Raw genomic sequence first — 20,766 nt, forward strand, 5'->3', positions numbered from 1 at the left:
TGTACTTTGAGAACCTCAGGTAGTTTGTTTGTATCACCTGCTGGAAGAGGATGATGTGCTGGAAAGGTAACTTGTGTCTAGCTTGGGAAGGTTTTATGTGGATTTGGGAATATCCTAGGCATTAAGGAGACTGTTAAGAAGGGAAGGAAAAACAGATCTCTTGCAAATATGACAGAGGAGACTCTCCCATTTCTAGCTTGGGTAACTATAGGGGAAGGGCTTTCTAGGCAACAGAATAAGCGTGAGAAAAGAAAGCATGGAGGCCTGAGATAGCCCCTGGAGTTGTGCTGGTCTTTATCTGTACACCTTTCTTTGATTCTGCCTTCTGGTATACATTACCAGTGTTACTGCTGTGGCTGGGTCCTAAAGGGTTTCATGCTGGACCCCATGGCGTTTGGACTTTTTTTTTAGAGTAGTAAAGAGCCATTGAAGGTTTCAAAGCAGGAGAATGATGTCAGCAGATTGGCATTAGGAAGGTTCTCATAGCTCCAGAATGGGAACCAGTTTAGATGGGTGTTAGAATGTAATCAGCTGGGAGCTGCTGGGATCCTTCTTAAGCCTAGAACAGAGGGGATGTGCAGAAGAGGATGGACCTGAGAGACAATGAGTTAGAACAATGACAATCAATTTACCCTGCTTTATTGAGTGCTTACTGTATACCAAGTGCCTGGTCCAAGTGCTTTGCATTTACACACACATTTAATCCAGCCTACAACCTTACAAAGTAGACACTATTATTATTAATATCTGCATTGTGTTGATGAGGGAAGTGGGTTAAGTAACTTACTGGGCCTGTGCTTGACAATTATGTATAACTTTAAATATTATACAACAGCTATCAGGATTAGTGAAGCTTAATATAGTTTCATTGGCCCTTTCATAATTGCCCTCCATCCGAAGGACTCTGAATGGGACTTGAGTTTATGTCCTTTCTGTATCTCCCTGGGTATATTTATAAATGTTACTCTAAATAGGTAGATCCAGCGCAGATACTGAGGAAGGAACTCCAGCTGCTGTATAAGTGAGAACAGTCTTAGGTGCCCCAAGGTTGTTGAATTCTCTGTAATGAAGACAGAGCCACAGCAGAGAATGTTCATGTTTATTAAACCAATGCAGTTAAGTACTATGTGACTCTCTTGCATCCAGTTTTAGAATTCTTTTTTTTTTTTTTTTTCCTTCCATTTTTGAAGAGAAGGGCATCTCACTATGTTGCCCAGGCTGGTCTCAAACTCCTGGACTCAAGCTGTCCTCCTGCCTTGGCCTCCTAAAACATTGGAATACAGGTGTAAGCCACCGCGTCAGCCGGGATTCTGTTCTTTGCAAATTAAACGGAAACGTTTCTTTACAAACTTCCCCATGGGTATATGGTTTCCCAGTGGTGGTCGTTTGGATGGATGAGTGCCCCAGGGTGGCAGTTCAGGGTCGGGAATAGTGAGTCCATAAAGTAGGGGAGTCAGTGCCCAGCAGCAGTCGAAACCATTAGCTGCATCCCAGGAGGTGGAGATGGCATTGGAGTTTAAATCATAGCGCCCATTTCCCTCAGTATCAGTGGCCAGCAGGGTTTTTTGGTTTTGTTTTTTTTTTTTCCTCTGTTTTTAAATATTTTCTGGTTCCTAATATAGTTCTTTTGGCAAAAAAACAGAAAGACTTCCCTTTCTTCTTTCCCCTTCCTATCTAGGGTTGAAAAGTACAGTCAAAGGAGAAAAGAGAGGAAGTCTCAAGACCTCAGCATGACAGTTAGAGTAATAATTTTAAAACTATTTAAAGCTATGATAATTCTGTTCAATTAACTTTAAAAAGCCAAGTGAAATTGTTGAAAGTTATTTCAAACTTTATTCTTAAAGACTAATAGGTTTTGGCTGCTTTTATTTCTCAATTAAATTTGTCTGAGTTTAAGATTCTGTTTCTCTCCAGAGCCTGTGGAGTGTGTTCTTTTGGCCTAGTGGCAATGTAAATGAAGTAGGCTGGGCTGCTATGTGGCTCTTCCACTCACCTTAGGCGAGGTGACAACTGCTTTTGTGTCATAATATCTCAAAGTATAAAATGGGTTTTGGTTGCTTTTTACCCATAAAGTCTTCTTGAAAGGTACTGTATAAACACAGCACTTGACCTGTCATTCTCTTCAATTCTGTGTCTACTCTGTACTGAAATAACGAGCTTCCTTCCTATATTAGCATGTGTGACAGGCAGAATTCTGAAATGGCTCCCTTGTACTCATCCCCTGATGTTATGCTAGATTATGTTATGTGTATGGCAAAAAGGGATTTAAATTTTACAAATGTAATTAGCGTCCCTAATTGGTTGAATTAGTGTCTTAGTTCAGGCTGCCGTAACAAAGTCCCATAGACCAGGTGGCTTATAAACAACAGAAATTTATTTCTCACAGTTCTGGAGACTGGCATTCCAGGATCATGGTGCCAGTATGGTCAGGTTCTGGTGAGGGCCATCTTGCAGATTGCAGGCTGCTGACCTCTCCTTGTATCACATGGCAGGAAGAGAATGAGAGAGGTGCCTGGGGTCCCTTCACTAATCTTACCCATGAGGCTCTATCCTCATGACCTACTTACTTCCCAGATGCCCCACCTCCTCATACCATCACCCTAGAAGTCAGGATTTCTCACTTTGGGAGAACACAAGCATTCAGCTTATTATCCATGCAGGGAGACTATCTTGGTGGCCCACCCTAATCAGGCAAGCCCTTTTGAATGCAAGAGATTTCCCTAGCTGGTCACAGAAGAGAAAGTCAGAGATACTTGAAGCCTGAGAGGGATTTAGCATGAGACAGGTTTTCTGGTGCTGAGAAGGGGATGGGGCCACTGGGCAAGGACCTGAGAATAGGAATCAAGAGCAGTTTCCAGTGAATACCCAGCCAAAGGACAGGGACTTCAGCCTTAACAACTACAACGGAATTCTGCCAACAAGAATGGGCTTAGAAGAGGACCCTGAATTCCAGATGAGAAAGCAGCCAGCTGACACTGATTTCAGCCTGAGTGGAGAGCCCAGCCTTGGAGTGCTAGACATCTGACTATATTTAAGCTGCTCAGTTTGTGGTAACTTGTTGCACAGCATTACAAACTAACGCATTATCCTTCTCTTCATTTCTGTCTACTGATGCTGATTATTGGTCTTGAGAGTTGCAGTGTTAGCATCTCTCAAGCTTACAATATGTTTTCCATCTGTGGCGGTAACAGCCACTGTTGCATTGAATGAAAGAGAACCCCACTCATTTCTTTCCCTTTGTCTCTTTTGAAACCCCAAGTTCGATCTTATTGGTTCTGTTGTATTATGATACTTGATGTGGATTTCAACCTCTGGGGCAGGTAGGAAAGACCTTAACCTCTCAATTGAGAGGTTACTTATTAAAGTATCATCATGCTTAAAATGATTTGAGGATACAGGTTTCTTTCCCTTTTACTTTACTGAGTTAATTCTTGGTGATTTTATGTCATGCTCACCTTACCCTTTGGAGTGAGTCTGTTATTCCCATTTCATATGTAGAAAACAAGCAAAAGAACAGTATGTAGCTATTCCAGAGCGAGGTGGAATTGAGCCCTAGAACAGAGAGAGGTGTGTGGGATGAACAGAGGGTGTTTACAGTACACAGCAACCAGGAGCCGTTGACTTTGGCTCATGGACTTTGACACCATGGACATCTGAGACTCATCAGGGAACTCTGTAAGCATAGCAAGAAGAAAGTCTCTAATTTTGACTGTCTCACAAGGGGGAAAAGAACATGCGTTACTGTATTACATGCATGTGATTATTCTATTTTAGTCTCCTTGGTGTTTTTAGACACTTTATCTACTTTCCTTTTGCATCTAGAAAATATTGAAATGGAAATATTGAAAAATGTGAGATGGAAGAAAATATTCTCATTAAGTTGATGGAGAGTTGGAATGGGGTAGAAAGGTTTTCATATTCATTTTTTAAAAAATTTTGTGGTTACATAGTAGGTGAATATATTTATAGGCTACTTGAGGTATTTTGGCACAGGCATGCAGTGTATAATAATCACATGAAAAGTTGGGTATCTATCTCCTCAAGCATTTCTCCTTTGTGTTACAAATAATTTAATTATACTTTTAGTTATTTTTTAATGTACAATTAAATTATTAATATTGTTGACTATAGTCCGCCTGTTGTTCTATAAAGAGGGTCTTATTCTTTTTAACTTTTTTTGTGTGTGCCCATTAACCATCCCCACCTTCCTCCCACCCCCACTACCTTTCCCAGCCTCTTGTAACCATCCTTCTATGTGCTGTCTTCATGAGTTCAGTTGTTTTGATTTTTAGATCCCACAAATAAGTGAGAACACGTGATGTTTGTCTTTCTGTGCCTGGCTTACTTCACTTAACATAATGACCTGCAGTAGCACCCATGTTCTTGTAGATGACAGGATCTCATTCTTTTTGATGGCTAAATAGTACTCCATTGTCTATAAGTACCACATTTTCTGTATCCATTCATCTGCTGATGGATGGACGCTTAGGTTGCTTCCGCATCTTGGCTGTGATGAACAGAGCTGCAACAAACATGGGAGTGTAAATACCTCCTTGTTATACTGATTTTCTTTATTTTCTATCTATACTCAGCAGTGAGATTGCTAGATCATATGTTAGCTCTAATTTTAGTTTTTTAAGGAACCTCCAAACTGTTCTCCAAAGTGGTTGTACTAATTTACATTACTACCAACAGTGTACGAGGGTTCCCTTTTTTCCATGTCCTTGCCGGCATTTATTATTGCTTGACTTTTGGATAAAAGCCGTTTTAACTTGGATGAAATGATATTTCATTGTAGTTTTGATTTGCATTTCTCTGATGATCATTGATGTTGAGCACTTTTTCATATACCTATTTGCCATTTGTATATCTTCTGAGAAATGTCCATTCAAATATTTTGCCCATTTTTAAATTTGATTATTAGATTTTTTTCCTATAGAGTTGTTTGAGCTCCTTATATATTCTGGTTATTAATCCCTTGTCAGATGAGGAGTTTGCAAATATTTTCTCCTATTCTGTGGGTTGTCTTCACTTCAATGATTCTTTTCTTTGCTGTGCACAAAGCCTTTTTACTTTGTGACCTCATTTGTCCATTTTTGCTTTGGTTGCCAGTACTTGTGGAGTATCACTCAAGAAATCTGTGGTCCAGTGTCCTGGAGAGTTTCCCCAGTGTTTTCTTTTAGTAGTTTCATAGTTTGAGGTCTTAGATTTGAGTCTTTAATCCATTCTGATTTGAATTTTGTATATGGCAAGAGATAGGGGTCTAGTTTCATTCTTCTGCCTATGGATATCTAGTTTTCCCAGCACTGTTTATTGAAGAGACTGTCTTTCCCCCAGTGCATGTTCTTGGAACCTTTGTCAAAAATGAATTCATTGTAGGTGTGTGGATTTGATTCTGAGTTCTCTGGCCTGTTCCATTGTTCTATATGTCTGTTTTTATGCCAGTACCATGCTGTTTTGGTTACTATGGCTCTGTAGTATTAACATAATTTGAAGTCAGGTAATGTGATGCCTCCAGTTTGTTCTTTTGCTCAGGATAGCTTTAATTATTCTGGGTCTTTTGTGGTTCCATATAAATTTTATGATTGTTTTTCTGTTTCTGTGAAGAATGACATTGGTATTTTGGTACGGATTGTGTTGAATCTGTAGATTGCTTTGAGTAGTATGGGCATTTTAACAACATTGATTCTTCAAATCCATGAACAGGGAATATCTTTTCATTTTTTTGTGTCCTTTTCATTTCTTTCCTCGGTGTTTTATAGTTTTCATTGTAGAGATCTTTTACTTCTTTGGTTAAGTTAATTTCTAGGTATTTAATTTTATTTGTGGCTATTGTAAGTGATTGCTTTTTTGATTTATTTTTCAGATGGTTCACTGTTGGCATATAGAAATGCTGTTGATTTTTGTATGTTGATTTTGTATCCTGGAACTTTACCAAATTTGTTTATCAGTTCTAATAATTTTTTGGTGGAGTCTTTAGTTTTTTCTGGATATAAAATCATATATCATCTGTAAACAAGGACTTTTTCCTTTCCAATTTGGATGCTCTTTATTTCTTTCTTTTGTGTGATTGTTCTAGCTAGGACTTCCAGTACTATGTTGAATAACAGTGGTGACAATGGACATACTTGTGTTCCAGATTTTAGAGGAAAAGCTTTCCGTTTTGCCCCATTCAGTATGATACTAGCTGTGGGTCTGTCATATATGGCTTTATGATGTTGAGGTATGTTCCTTGTATACCCAGTGTTTTGAGGGTTTTTATCATGAAGGGATGTTGAGTTCTATCAAATGATTTTTCAACATCAATAAAATGACCATATGGTTTTTGTCCTTCATTCTGTTGATATGATGTGTCACATGGATTGATTTCTGTGTGTTGAACTGTCCTTGCATCCCTGGGATAAATCCCCTTGGCTTTGATGAATGAGCTTTTCAGTATATTGTTGAATTTAGTTTGCTACTATTTTATTGAGGATTTTCTGCATCAATATTCATCAGATATAATGGCCTGTAGTTTTTTTGTTTGTTTGTTTGTTTGATTTGTTTTGGTGTGCCTTTGTCTGGTTTGGGTATCAGGGTAACACTGACCTCGTAGAATGAGTTTGGAAGTATTCCCTCTTCCTCTATTTTTCTTTTTTTTCAGAACAGTTTGAGTATGATTGGTATTAGTTCTTTTTAAATGTTTGTTAGAATTCAGCAGTGAAGCCATCAGGTCCTGGGCTTTTATTTACCAGGAGACTTTTATTATGGCTTTGATCTCATTACTTGTTATTAGTCTGTTCAGGTTTTGATTTCTTCCTAATTCAGTCTTGGTAGATTGTATGTGTCTAGGAATATATCCATTTCTTCTGGATTTTCCAATTTATTGGCATGTAAGTTGCTCATAGTAGCCACTAATGATCCTTTGACTTTCTGTGGTATCAGTTGTAATACCTCCTTTTTTATTTCTGATTTTATTTATTTGAATCTTCCCTCTTTTTTTCTTAGTCTGGCTAAAGGTTTGTCAATTTTGATTATCTTTTCGAAAAGCCAAGTTTTCATTTCATTGGTATTTTGTATTGTGTTCTATATTTCAAATTCATTTATTTCTGCTCTGATTTTTATTATTTCTTATACTAATTTTGGATTTTGTTTGCCCTTGCTTTTCTAGTTCTTTAAGATACATCACTGGGTTATTAATTTGAAGGTTTTTTTCCTTTTTGATGTAGGCACTTATAGCTATTAACTTTCCTTTTAGCACTGCTTTCGCTGTATCCCATAGGTTTTAGTATGTTGTGTTTCCATTATCGTTTGTTTCAATACGTTTTTAACTTTTCTTCTTAATTTCTTCGTTGACCCATTGGTCACTCAGGAGTATGTTGTTTAATCTCCATGTGTTTATATAGTTTCGAAAATTTTTCTTGTTACTGATTTGTAGTTTTATTCAGTTGTGGTCAGAAGAAGATGCTTCATATTATTTCCAATTTTTTTTTTTTGCATATTTTAAGACTTGTTTTATGACTTAACTGTTTTTTTTTTTTAATGTAACCACTTGCTGCAAGTAAACTTCTTCAATTAGTTACCCTTGTCTGAAAAAAAAACTCATATGTTTATATATGCTTAATAATATTCCAGCCGTCTTTCTTCATGTCTGTATACTCATCTATTTGTCTGTCTGAGAAATTTAGAAAATAGTCACTGGATCAAGTCGACACAGTGATTTGCTGATGGATCATGGTGAAGGAGAGTCTTTAATTTATTGAGCCAAGCTGTACTGATCCCTTATTTTGTCATTGTCTGTGAAAACCTTAAAATGTTATTCCAATTTAATGTAATTTAAACTTTGCAAATAGCAACCTTTTATCTATAATTTTTTGTACACTTTCAGTCATTAAAATAGATTTTTCATTTAAAAAAAGTATATGTGTATACAATAAACTTATGAACTCTCACAGCTATAGCTTGCCTCCCCTTAAGCCAGATAAATATTCCATGTCTCAGATTACAAGTTTAGGAAATATTCCTATGTAAGTGTGACTAATGTCAAAATGATTTTCTTTTGTTACATTTTGCCCCAGAAAAGTATACTAGTCATTTATTCGTAAGCAGTATAATTGCTTGGGAATGTAACTAACCACAGTACCAATTTAATTGATGATATCTTTCAGTCAATATCTGTAAACTCTTGGGGTTGGTTTTGGTGGGTTTTTTTTTTTTCCTCATCTTTAGAGTTTTAAAAAGAAATGATAGCTGTTTTGTTTTCCAGTTCAATTTTAAGGAGTTGCACCCTACTTAACAGAAACACTTATTTTACTTCTTTTAGGCCTATTATATCTTTATAGACCTATCTATAAAATTTAATGATCTGGATTTTTTTAGTGTTTGCTTATTTCCATTATTTGGATATAGTGCCCTTTCACGTTGAACTTTTTTATTGTGTGCATTTTGAAGTCATGGATGTAGAATGTCATCTAGCCACTGTCTTCAGGGCAACCCACCTGGCAAAATAAAATAGTCTGCATTTTTCTTATTAACCCTCTGTTATGCGTACAGATAATATTAAAATTCAGTGGTTTTATATATTGATACTGGAAACATCATTAGGTTTTCAACATTGACATTTGTATGAGTCTTTGTTTCTTTCAAGTTTTATGTGGTTTTGTTTTTAAGGCGAAGCAGTATTTTTGGAAATCTACTTAATGTGAGTGACTCCCCCGAACTGTCAAATATGTAGTTGAAATATTTTTCTGAAGGATATATATTTGGTATAACTTCTGGTACAATGAATTATATTTTATAATTTGATTCTCTTGTATTTTTTGTTTGTTTTGTTTGTCACATAATAAAGTTCAAAGGAAGCTATGTCAGATTTGAAACTGACACTGAAAATCCCTAACATTTGACCTGCAATCCCAGCTACTTAGGAATCTGAAGCACGAGAATCGCTTGAACCCGGGAGACGGAGGTTGCAGTGAGCCGAGATTGCTCCACTGCACTCCAGCCTAGGTGATGGAGTGAGACTCTGTCTCAAAACAAACAAAACAAAACAAAAAACCGAAGTCATATTTGTTGAGACTTCTATCTACACAGTACTATATTGAGTCCTTTATATTTATACTCATAAAAGCATCTCAACTTCCTTATGTAATTGTTAATACTATTATTTTAAATGTGAGAACACTGAAGGCTCAAGATGTTAAGTAATTTACCCATGATCATATAGTTAATTAATAATAGAACCATGCTTTGGGAGGCCAAGGTGGGAGGATCTCTTGAGACCAGGAGTTTAAGACCAGCCTGGGCAACATAGGGAGAGATCCTGTTTCTACAAAAACTAAAAAACATTCAGTGTGGCAGTGCATACCTGTAGTACCAGCAATTTGGAAGGCTAAGGCAGGAGAATCATTTGAGCCCAGGAGTTCATGGCTGCAATTGAGCTATGATCGCGCCAGTGCACTCCAGGCTGGGCAACAGAGTGAGACTGTCTCTAAAAATATATCAATAAATATAAATAAACCACAGTTTCAACTAAATCTGGCTGTAAATCCAATCCTAGGCTATTTCTGAGAGAATGCACACTGTGTCTCACCTACCAGGTAGAATAATAAATTCATTTAAGTTACTGGAAGCAGAGAGTTGGGAATGGAGAGGTTGGGATCTTAGAAACATGGCTGGTCATTTGGCCTCTGATGTCTGGTATAGCCTGAGATGACACCTGTCTGCTTCTGTGATTCTCTTACTTTCTCTGTCTTCTGTGTGCCTTTTATGGTGTGAGCATCTCTTCACACAGTGTTACAGATACACACATTGCACACACCAAATGCATCATCTTACGACCTGTCCAACAGTGGAGGACAAATGGATGTATCAGACTTACTGAGAGGAATGTCTCTATATTGTTGTTTAATGGATTTTCAAAGAGTAATTCTCTTATGTAAATCTGAGCCCCCTCTCTCACCTGCCTGCCTGAAATATTCCATGGTATGTGTCATGTCTTGTGCTAGGAGATTTAGTATATTTTTTGCAGAAATACTGGTACTGCAGTTGCTCATCTGTTTTTCTGAAAGTTGCTTGGTGTAGAAATCTTATCTTTTAAATATTAGTTACAGTTCAGTATTTCAGGGTGTAAAATTTCAGATTTGAATTAAGGCATACTTCTGTTTCATACAGCAGGAGTCTATTATATATAATTTCTGGTCATTCTACTGTTGAGAAAGGAGTCTTTTGTCCAAGGGTTCATTTGAAAAGAGGTAATAATATATCCCTAATCTTTTTTTCTCTTTTGTATCATGCATTCCTTTTTGCTTAGATTTCACCTTGAAGTTCTTTGACTTCATTACCACATATTGCTTTGTCTAGATTAATCTCGATTTTCTTCTTTTCTTGCTGGGACTTCACAGTAAACTGTAAAATGTAGAAACAAAATTCTTTCACTTGCTTGGAGTTCAAGTTTATAGTCTTTGGGCCTTTGAATAAAGTACTCACCCAAAAATGGGATTTTAATGTAGCTTTGTTGATGTTTAAGGTAGGAAGATATCAATAGAAAATACTTGAAAAAAGTTTTCCTATATATTCTGCTTTCTTTGAGGGGCTTAAATGTTGAAAATCTGAGTGCTTAATTTATATTTAGATGTATTTGATATGAACATTCACCAATTTATACCTAAGATAGTTCATGTAGAAAGCAGTTTTTACACATCTGCTCTATTGCCTAGTGGTCTTGTGGAATGCAAACAGCAGAGAAAGAGATGGTGTTGAGTCTAAAGAGCTGATAGGCTAATTGGGGAGACGAGGGTTTCTGCTTGTTTCATGGTGTACACCCCAAGGAAAGACAGGTGCTGTGGGGACTTAAGTGCATCTTTAGCACTTATTCTGTCATTACTTTTCTAAACATTTTATACTTCTAGTAAATATAGGAATTAGAAGTCACTTTTAGATTAGTCAACCTTATATGACAGCAGATACATAGCTTAACTTAATCAGAATGTTTTCCCAGAACAAAAATATTCTGAGGGATTCAAAGGAAAAAACCTTTCTGATTTGATTGGCATATAGATTCTGCTTCCAAAAGTTAAGTTGCTTTCTTTTAAATTTTTGGACATTTTCAGAAAACAGGGAGCTCCTAATCATGAGTTGCACTAGAATTTCTGTGCTGCATGTTTAAGGCCTACGGTACAAGAGAAGGGATTGAGAGTTGGTTACTGGGTATTTAGTCTTAACAATGGTCAAATGGGTACAGAAGCCACAGTCTGTGCAGTGGCTTTCCGTTTCTGTTGTACTCACTGTTTGATATCAGTCAGGTATTAATGCTGACGTTAAGTTCTCCTGCTTATGGTTAATTCCAGGACAGATGTTTCATCTGTATTCCTCACAATTTTTTGCCATTAATATAAAAGCACTCATTGTTTTTCTCTCTGCATTGGGGATACTTGTTATCACCCCATTTAGACTTATGCCCCTGACTTAGTTTATCAATAACTTAGAATCAAAGCATATAATATATACGAATTTAACCATTCAAATTGTGAGTTAACAAATACCTCTTTTTTGTAAATAGACACAAGTAAGGAGTTTTTTTTTATTAAAGGTGTGACAATATTTTTAGTGATTTTAGGGTAATCTTGGCTTTCTGAAGTAATCTAGAGTTAGCAAAAGTAATACAGCCTCTACAATCAGAAACTAGTTAGGAAGCTTGAAAGAATATATTAGAAGCATAATATTGGTAAATACTGTAAACCCAAAGGAATTATTTTGAAGTTGGAAAAAATTAGATACCAAACCTTGTTCAAAATTTACAATCTAGAACCAGGCTTAGACGGTACTTCCTTAGATTGACACCTTTAGTAAAGTTGGTTTTTTTTTTTTAAAAAAACAAAACAAAACAAAACTCTACTTTTGTGTGTTGAAAGTAGTTCATATATTTTGATTGAGCCATGCAGGCATTGCAGTATTTCTACTTTATTTAAATGCTCTTGTGCATCAATTTCAGCTGGGACTCAAATCACAGAGACCCAAAGTGAAGTCTAGCTAGGAGATCTGAGGTTGATGTTGCTCAGGATGACAGGGACCCAGGTTTTTTTCTCAGTTGTTGCTATTTCCTGGCCTCAATTCCAGTCCTAAGATCTGAGATGGTCGCTGCCACTCTAGTAATGTCATCTACATTCCATCTGTCAGAAAGAATAAAGAGGGAAAAGAAGGGCCCATTCTCTTTAAAGATAGATCTTTGTTGCCACTTATGTTCAGCATTGTACTGGAGATTCTAGCTAGGGCTGTTAGGCAAGTAGAAGAAAAAACATGGCATCCAGTTTGGAAAAGGAGAAGTAAGACTGTGTCTTTTCAGAGATGACATGAATTTGCATACAGAAAATCCTAAGGAATCTATTTGTTTTTGGTTTTTGTTTGTTTGTTTTTGAGACAGAGTTTCACTCTTGTTGCCCAGGCTGGAGTGCAATGGTGAGATCTCGTCTCACTGCAGCCTCCACTCAGAACCACTGTCACCGTCTTCCTTAAGGCTGCCGATCCTTCTCACACACAGGGACCATTGGCCCTGAGACAAGCAACTGTGTTCTCATTTGTACACATGATTAGAACAGGACAGCAACTAAACTCAAGTGCCACTGTTGCTGTCTATAGTGGTTGTTTTTCCAGAGCACCACGTGTCTTAGTATCCACAAAATAACAGCACCCAGTAATGCACTGCATTGTTGAAGTGAATGAGAGTAGAAACGTAGGCACTTGCATAGTGTTGGAGGATCATTTGGGATAGCTGAATGTTAGAGGTGATTTTTAGCATAGTAATAAAATTATTCATTGTGGCTGCTCAGATTTAGGACACTGATTTTCTTTTACATTCCTGGTATCTGTCCAGAAACTTTGTCTCTTTAAAATCCATACCATGCTTTGCAGGAAGCTTTTATCATCAGGTGGCTTCAGATAGTTTTATTTGATTGATACCAGTGTCTGTTCCTTCCTCTTCAGTCTTATACTTTCTTATAATACCTCAACCATTGGGCTAAAAGCAGTTTCTTCTCTTGTTCCAAGAGCTTTCTTTTCCCACTGAAGACATTTTGGTTTTTTCAGTTTCCATTGACTTCATTTATTACCTGTACTTCAGTGATGTCCTATAACCACATCCTTCCTTATCACTTTATCATTTCTCCCTCTTAAAAGATTAGTTGCCAATTAGTTATGTCTTTCAGAGTTCTCCTCCTCTTTTTTGACTTTCTGTTTGGAACACCTTGCTGCCTTTTTGCAGACAACATTTTCATTTTTTGATTTCATGATTGTTCTTTCATTGTTTTATAGCAGTTTTCTATGATTTCACCTCTTTCCCCCCACCACATACCCTTTCTTTACTCATCATGTAATTTGGTTATAGTCCATCGGGACAGAGAAATACTACCAGAATATCACGTTGTATTCTCACAGTAAACAGTTCTTGTTTGTTTATAAGACAGGAAAACAACTAAGACATCATTTGGTTTAAATGTGTGAGGATGCTAGGCTGGGCGTGGTGGCTAACGCTTGTAATCCCAGCACTTTGAGAGGTTAAGGCGGGTGGCTTGCTTGAGTCCAGGAGTTTGAGACCAGCTTGGGCAACGTGGTGAAACCCCATCTCTACAAAAAAGAAAAATAAAAAATAATGTTTGAAGATGCTAATTAAATAGTGTTTAATTATATCCCTCAGTTTATAGAATCAAATGTAACTAAAAGAATGAGGAATAGCATTTTTTAATCTAAGCTACCTTTGCAAGGTGAAGGTAAGTTTGTGTGTGTGAAGAATAGTTAGAAAGAACAGCCTGTGTAATAAAACTTTAGTGATTATTAGAATCAGAAGACTGCTGGTGTTGAGGGTTATGTATATAGATGTTTTAGTTTGGGTAGGCTAACTGCTGTAACCAAAAAGAAAAACTGCAACATATCACAGGCATAATATCACAGTAGAATGGTATTTCTGACATAACAACTCAGTATGTGACTGGTCAGGGCATAGGTAAGTGGTTTGTTTGAATACATATGAATTGAGAAAACCGGCCTGCTTCCAGCTGTGCTATCTTCACTTTGTTCCAAGGTATTCCTGAGAATCAGTATTTAGCCATTGGTCCAGAAAAGAGCACAGAGGATAGCTTATGAGCAGCTTTCATGGGTAAGGCCAGGACAGGAAGTAGGAAATGTCATTTCTATTCACACATCATTGGCTAGAACTCAGTGACATGGCACACTTAACTACAAGGGCAGTTAGGGATTGTGGTCTACTGTGCACCTGGAAGGAAGAGGACTCTTACTTGGTAGTCAGCCCCTTCCATTGAAGGTATTTTGAAAAAAGTTTAAATTGTTAAGAGAAGGCTGGGCTCAGTGGCCCAAGCCTGTAATCCCAGCATTTTGGGAGGCGAAGGTGTGTGGATCACTTGAGGTCAGGAGTTCGAGACCAGCCTGGCCAACATGACAAAACCCCATCTCTACTAAAAATACAAAAATTAGCCAGACATGATGGTGTACGCCTGTAATCCCAGCTACTCAGGAGGCTGAGGAAGGAGAATCACTTGAACCCGGGAGGCGGAGGTTGCAATGAGCCAAGATCGCACCACTGCTTTCTAGCCTGGGTGATAGAGCGAGACTCTGTCTCCAAAAAAAAAAAAAAAAAAAAAAAAAAAAAAATTGTAAGAGAAGTACAGTGGTTTGGGTATTTGACTCAGTAAGTTTCCTTTCTATGTGAAAAGGACAAGTAAACATAATTAAAATTATGCCACACTATTTATTAAAAGAGGAAGAATAAGTACAGTATTATAACTTGAATAGCTTTCCTTTTGATGTTGGTAAAATAATACACAACTGTTAAATTAGATTTATAATAAGTGCCAAGACAGAAGTCATAGAACTTATTAAATTATTCATTGTTTAATAGATCTAGCTAAGACGTAAGGAACAGTTTATGTCTGTGACAGATAAAAACAATATCAAGTTCAGCCAATCTGATTCTTATTATATATGTGCTAACAAATCAGATTATTTCAGTGGAGCCATATTAGTCAGTCAACAACTATTTAAATGTCCACTACTATAGACAAGGCTCTACCACAGTGCTGAGAAAAAAATCAGGCTAATGAGGAATAAAAACATATTTTAAAAAGAAAAATAATCTGTCATATAAGATTATATATTTGCAAAGTTAGGTATTTTGGAGTTGAAAGGATTAAACGTGCATGCTTTTTGCAGGGATACAGCTTCAGATGGTTTACCAAGCCGGTTACTCTGATGTGAAATACAATACTCTAAGTACAAAGTAACACAAATGTGAAAAAAAAAAAAAACCTTAATATACGAGCACACAACTTAATACTTGCCTTTTCTTTGTTCTGTCAACTGGGGTTTGTTTTGTGCAACATAAGAATGGCAAGAAACAAACCCAAAAACCCAACATGAGCGTGTGTCTCTTTTGTTCTCTGGATTCATCCCAACCTTAAAAGAAAACTCATCAGTAGTTAAGCTAACAAGTTTATTATCCGCATATTATATTTAGTCATCCGAATGTCTTTCCTCTTCATGTTTAAAAATAAAAAAGCATTTAATAGAGATTTGGGTTCTGCTGTGACAGATGTTACATAACTACTTACATTGATTCACAACCATCCTAAGTAATTCAGAAGGGTGCTTTAATTCATAAAGGCACTATAGTTATGTGGTAATTCAGATACATTCAACTGTAAGGAAGGTAATGACAATTTGGACAAAGCTAAAATACTTACAATCAGCATAAAAAAATAAGATTCAGTGTCCAGGGAGAAATATTCTAAATTAAGATTAACAGCATGTTATGGTCCTGCATACCTTTGTTCCTTATTCCCTACAACCATGTTTCTCAAAGTTGGTGAATGTATAGACCAGTTTTAAAAGGGAAAAAAATGCTTGTAATTTCTACAGGTTAAGTTATTTTTATTGTGTTGGCATTTAAATATTAATACATAAACATTAAAAAGTTGATCTAAGATTTGTGTACTCATAGCTTTAAAACAAACTTATAAATTCAGCATAGACTGTAAGCAAAGCTATAAAATCAGTGCAGTTTAAATGAGTAGGATTAGGACCAGGGCTGGGCTCAGTGGCTCACACCTGTAATCCTAGCACTTTGGGAGGCTGAGGCAGGAGGATCACTTGAGCCTGAGAAGTTGACGCTGCAGTGAGTTGTGATTGGACCACTTCACGCCAGACTGGGCAGCAGAGCAAGAACCTGGCTCAAAACAAAAACAAAGAAAGATTAGGATCAGGAAGACATTCACAAAGGTAGCACTTGAGTTAGGGTGAGGAACTGGGTAAGTAAGGATTGAGAGATAAAGGCCAAGGCACGGAAACTGAAGTGAGCAGAGGGCTCATATAAGTGAGAATACAGCATGTATGTAAGCAGGGAACAGTCCCTTTGGGTTTTGTGTAGGTTGGGAGCGGGAGGGGGTAACATAAGATGGTAAACTATTAGAAATAAATCATGGGGACCTTGAGTATTGGACTCAGGGCCTCATTCTGTATGAATGGAACTGTTGAAGGCATGTGAGTAGTACTACATTTTCATTTTTTAAAATGTTATCTGCAACAATATTTAAATACATTAGGAGAATAAAAAGATTGAGACCGGGCACAGTGGCTCACTCCTGTAATCACAGCACTTTGGGAGGCCGAAGCAGGCAGATCACTTGAGGCCACGAGTTTGAGACCAGCCTGGCCAACATGGTAAAACCTAAAAATACAAAAATTAGCTGGGTATAGTGGTGCATGCCTGTAATCCCAGCTACTTGGGAGGCTAAGGCACGAGAATCGCTTGAAGCTGGGAGACAGAGGTTGCAGTGAGCTGAGATTACACCACTGTACTTCAGCCTGGGCAACAGAGCAAGACTCTGTCTCAATAAAAGAAAATGAAAGAAAGAAAAGATGGCAAATCCAGCCAAAAGGTCCACTCCACAAGCACAGGTACATGGTTTGTTACCAAGTGTCCAGGTCCTAGAACATAATTGGCCCTCAATAAGTGTGTGGTGATTGACTATATGATGCCTAATGAAGGGCAGAGGGACAAATAGGACTCAGAATAAAAGTTAGCAACTGGTATTAACAAGGATTTCGGAGTTGTCTGCAACTAATTGAATTCTTTAGAAATATGTAAGATTGTAGAGGAGACAGGGTGAACAGGCTAAGGGGTGGAGCCTCAATAACTCCTACAGTTATGGCAAATGTCGAGGAGAAAGCACTGAGAGAAAATAGCAAGCAGGGATCAGAAAGGTGGCTCAGGAGATCTGTTGGCCCAGAAGCCAAAGGAGCAGAAAAGAGAATTACCCATTTGTGCATGTCCAGCTTATAAATATTTATTTTGGATTTTGAAATTGAATCCTTTTTTTTTTAAGCAGACTAACTTTGCAGGTTTCATGGATTCTAGTTATCCTAGTGTTAAAAATTATTTTAACAGGTAGGTAAGACTTAATGTTGAAAGGATCAAGGTCAAATGGGGCAAGTAAAATCCAAGCATATCCCAGAAGCATGTTAAATGTGGGGAAATTTCAGGATGGCATTCACATATTTTGGAATTTAACATGCAGTTCTTTTAGACTTCTCCTTATTACATCATTGAGTTAAATATGTAAATTTTAGTACATTATATGTAGTAGTTAAGCAACAGAATAATTATGTCACAAAATTGTTTACTTTATGAATTCATTTAGTGTAATGTCTCTATTAGTGGCCTACCCTGGGATATTTTAAGTGATTATATTAAGTTTTATTTCTGGACAATTTTTCTGGAACTTATTTTGCCTAAAGCAGGCACACAGCTCAGTTAAAATAAAAAAAAATACATAAGCTCAAAAATAGGCATTGGTTTCTTACTACTTTATAGCTTTAAAAATCATTCTGAATCCTCTTACTGGAGTGTTTACTACACCAGCTAGCAGTAGGACTTAACATTACATTTTCTTTTTGATTAACTTGACTGCAGTTGTTTCTTGGCTGCCTCTTTAGAGCCCACTGTGGGATAAAATTAAAACAGTTTTTATGATACAACAATTTAGTTGCAGAAAACAACATGTTTTCCCCCCTGAATGGCAGTGTGTTCTACCTCTGGGTTTTCTACATACGCCCCATGGCTCTGGTTTCTCTCTTCTCCAATCCACCTTTTAGAGTTCCACCAGATTAATTTTTCTAAAGCAGAGCTTTGGCCATCTTCTCATCCAAAACCCTTCAGTGTTTCCCCTTGGCCTCTCTCTTACCTAAGCCCAGCTCATTTTTCAAAGAAAGAGCAGCTCACATGCTGTATTTGCCCTTTCCCATTTTTCTCAATCTCCTCTGCTGGAATCCCGATCTCTGCCCTGCATTTCTTATTCCTCTTGCATAGCACTCATCATGGCTTCTCTTGTGTAAAATTACATAGGAACCCACCTCACCCTCAAGAATGACTTCTTGAATGTAGGGACCAAGTCTTCTTTATATTTTTGCCCACTCGCTCATTGCCATTTGCATAAAAAATAATAAATGTTTGTTGGATAACGAATGAATGTTTGTTGGAATAGTTAAAAATAAATGTGTGAACTGTCCCCTGTTCTAGATAATCCTGATCCTCTTACCCATTACTTCCCCCACCCAGCATCTCTCACCTTCGAATTAATTTGTCATGTAATTACTTATTTTTGTTACTGGTATTGGCTGTTTTCTCCCTGTTGGATAGTAAGTGCCCTAGGGCAGTGATCTTGGGTTTGTTCACTGGTGTGTGCCTAGCACTCGGAACAGTGGTTGTCATATTGATTGAGGGAATGAATGAAACTTGAAGCCAAAGGTCAGTTTCTCCCTGTTCTTTGGATTATTGTCAGTGGTTTTCAAGGTAAGGGACATTGTGGCATTGGAAGAGCAGGAAAGAGATGGAGAGAGACCCCAAAGTCAGCTTCTGCCACTTACTAAGCTGTGCGCTTTGGGCAAGTTTCTCGACTCCTCTGAAGGTCATTTCCTAATTTGTTAAAGGTTAATATAACTTGAATTGCAGTATTTATAGAAGCATTACATTTTAGGGGGAAAAAAGCGTACCATGAAATTAATACCTTATGTGTCCTGATCACTGCTAATACCTGCTAGACCTGGTGCTACACACTTGCCATTCAGTGTCTCTGTGCATCTCCACATCCACGCTGTGCAGCAGGGCCTGTTGTATTAAGAACTCTGTCTCACAGGTGACAGGAGGAGGTTCCTGCCCAAGACCACACCGTGGTGGGTAGCAGAACATCGCTTGAGACCAGGTCTGTGGGACTCTAAACCTGCTGCTTGTAACTCCTGCAGCAGGTTACAATGATTTCTCCTTTGGAGCAGCAGTTCTAGATTTTTCCTTCCTGCTCTAAGGTGGTTGAGGGAATACAAAGGGCTCATGAGTACCACTGGCCCCCAGGCAGTATCTTTCTGAAAAAAGGAGGCCACATCTTCACAAGAGGTGATGGGCAGCAGAGCCTGATTTGAAAAATCCCCCCTGATGAATTGGATTCTGCCCCTCCTGCTAATGTACCTCTACTTCCAGATCTGTTTCTTTTCTCTCCCTGTCCTCTTATAAAGTTTTTAACTCTTTGTATTTTGTACTATAAAGTATTCCTGCTTTGAGACTGTTTTAATCTTTTTATTTTATTTTATTTTATTTTATTTTTATTTTTTAAGACAGAATCTCGCTCTGTTACCCAGCCTGGAGTGCAGTGGCACAATCTCAGCTCACTGTAGCTTCCACCTCCCAGGCTCAAGCGATCCTCCCATCTCAGCCTCCTGAGTAGCTGGGACTACAGATATGCACTGCCACACCTGGCTAATTTTTTTTTTTTTTTTTTTTTGTAGAGATGGGGTTTTGCCTTGTTCCCCATGCCTGTCTCAAACTCCTGGACTCAAGCAGTCCTCTCAGCTGGAGTGCTGGGATTATAGGCATGAGTCACTATGCCAGGCCAACACTGTTTTAAAGGTTGTTGCATTACTGTTTTGGAATCAAATTAGATAGTTTAGGTTGGGATAGCCAAGTTGATTATTACAGTCTCCTCTATTTATTGCAAAAGTACTGAAACTTTTAATAATTTTTGAGAGATCTACAAATGCCATTTCAAAACACACAGTTAAATCACTAATAGCTTAATTACTGTAATATAGTAAGTGTCAAAATAAGGAAGGCTGTTTTCTATATAAAAAATTAGCCTTTTCAGGTATTTTCTTTGAGCACTTAAAATTACTAAACCAGGATTAAGGGGATGGATTATTTCAGCATCTAGAAAAACATCTTTTAAGTTTCAGGGAATGAATTTCTCTTTTGAAATAGTTTGTCGTCAGTTCAAATGCTGAAAAGTTACTTCAGAAAATATTAAAATGAAAAGAAATTTCATTTGTATGCTATAAATCATTATTTTTAATTGATTGAGAAGTTTGGTAGGAGGCCAGAGAAAATTGGCAAACATAAAATTTAAAAGGAACTGTGAGCATTTAATTTCAAGTACTCTCTCAACAGAGATAAGATTATTTATTTTTGTAGCTTTATTGTAGTGATTAAATCATAAGCTTTCAATCCATCTGACCTAGCTTTGAATCCTCGCATTTCAGTTTATTAAATCTGTGAGCTTAGGCATGTTAACATTTCAAACTTTGATTCTTCTCACCTATAAAGAAGGAGCATTACCTTTTACCTACCTCCTAAAGTTATCTTATTACATGAAACAGTATATGCAAAGCATCTAAAGAGTACCTAATGTATCCTAGGCACTTAATAAATGTTTTATTATCATTAAAATATAATCATTTAGG

The 20,766-nt window shown here is 37.3% G+C and overlaps 1 protein-coding gene across 4 annotated transcripts in view; it reads left to right on the forward strand.

Moving 5' to 3' along the window:
- LOC105498333 (GRB2 associated regulator of MAPK1 subtype 1) overlaps positions 1-20,766 on the forward strand; it is a 200,164-nt gene that overhangs the window by 51,109 nt on the left and 128,289 nt on the right. The window lies entirely within an intron of this gene.

This window comes from Macaca nemestrina, chromosome 19 (assembly GCF_043159975.1).
Source record: "Macaca nemestrina isolate mMacNem1 chromosome 19, mMacNem.hap1, whole genome shotgun sequence".
Lineage (NCBI taxonomy): Eukaryota > Metazoa > Chordata > Mammalia > Primates > Cercopithecidae > Macaca > Macaca nemestrina.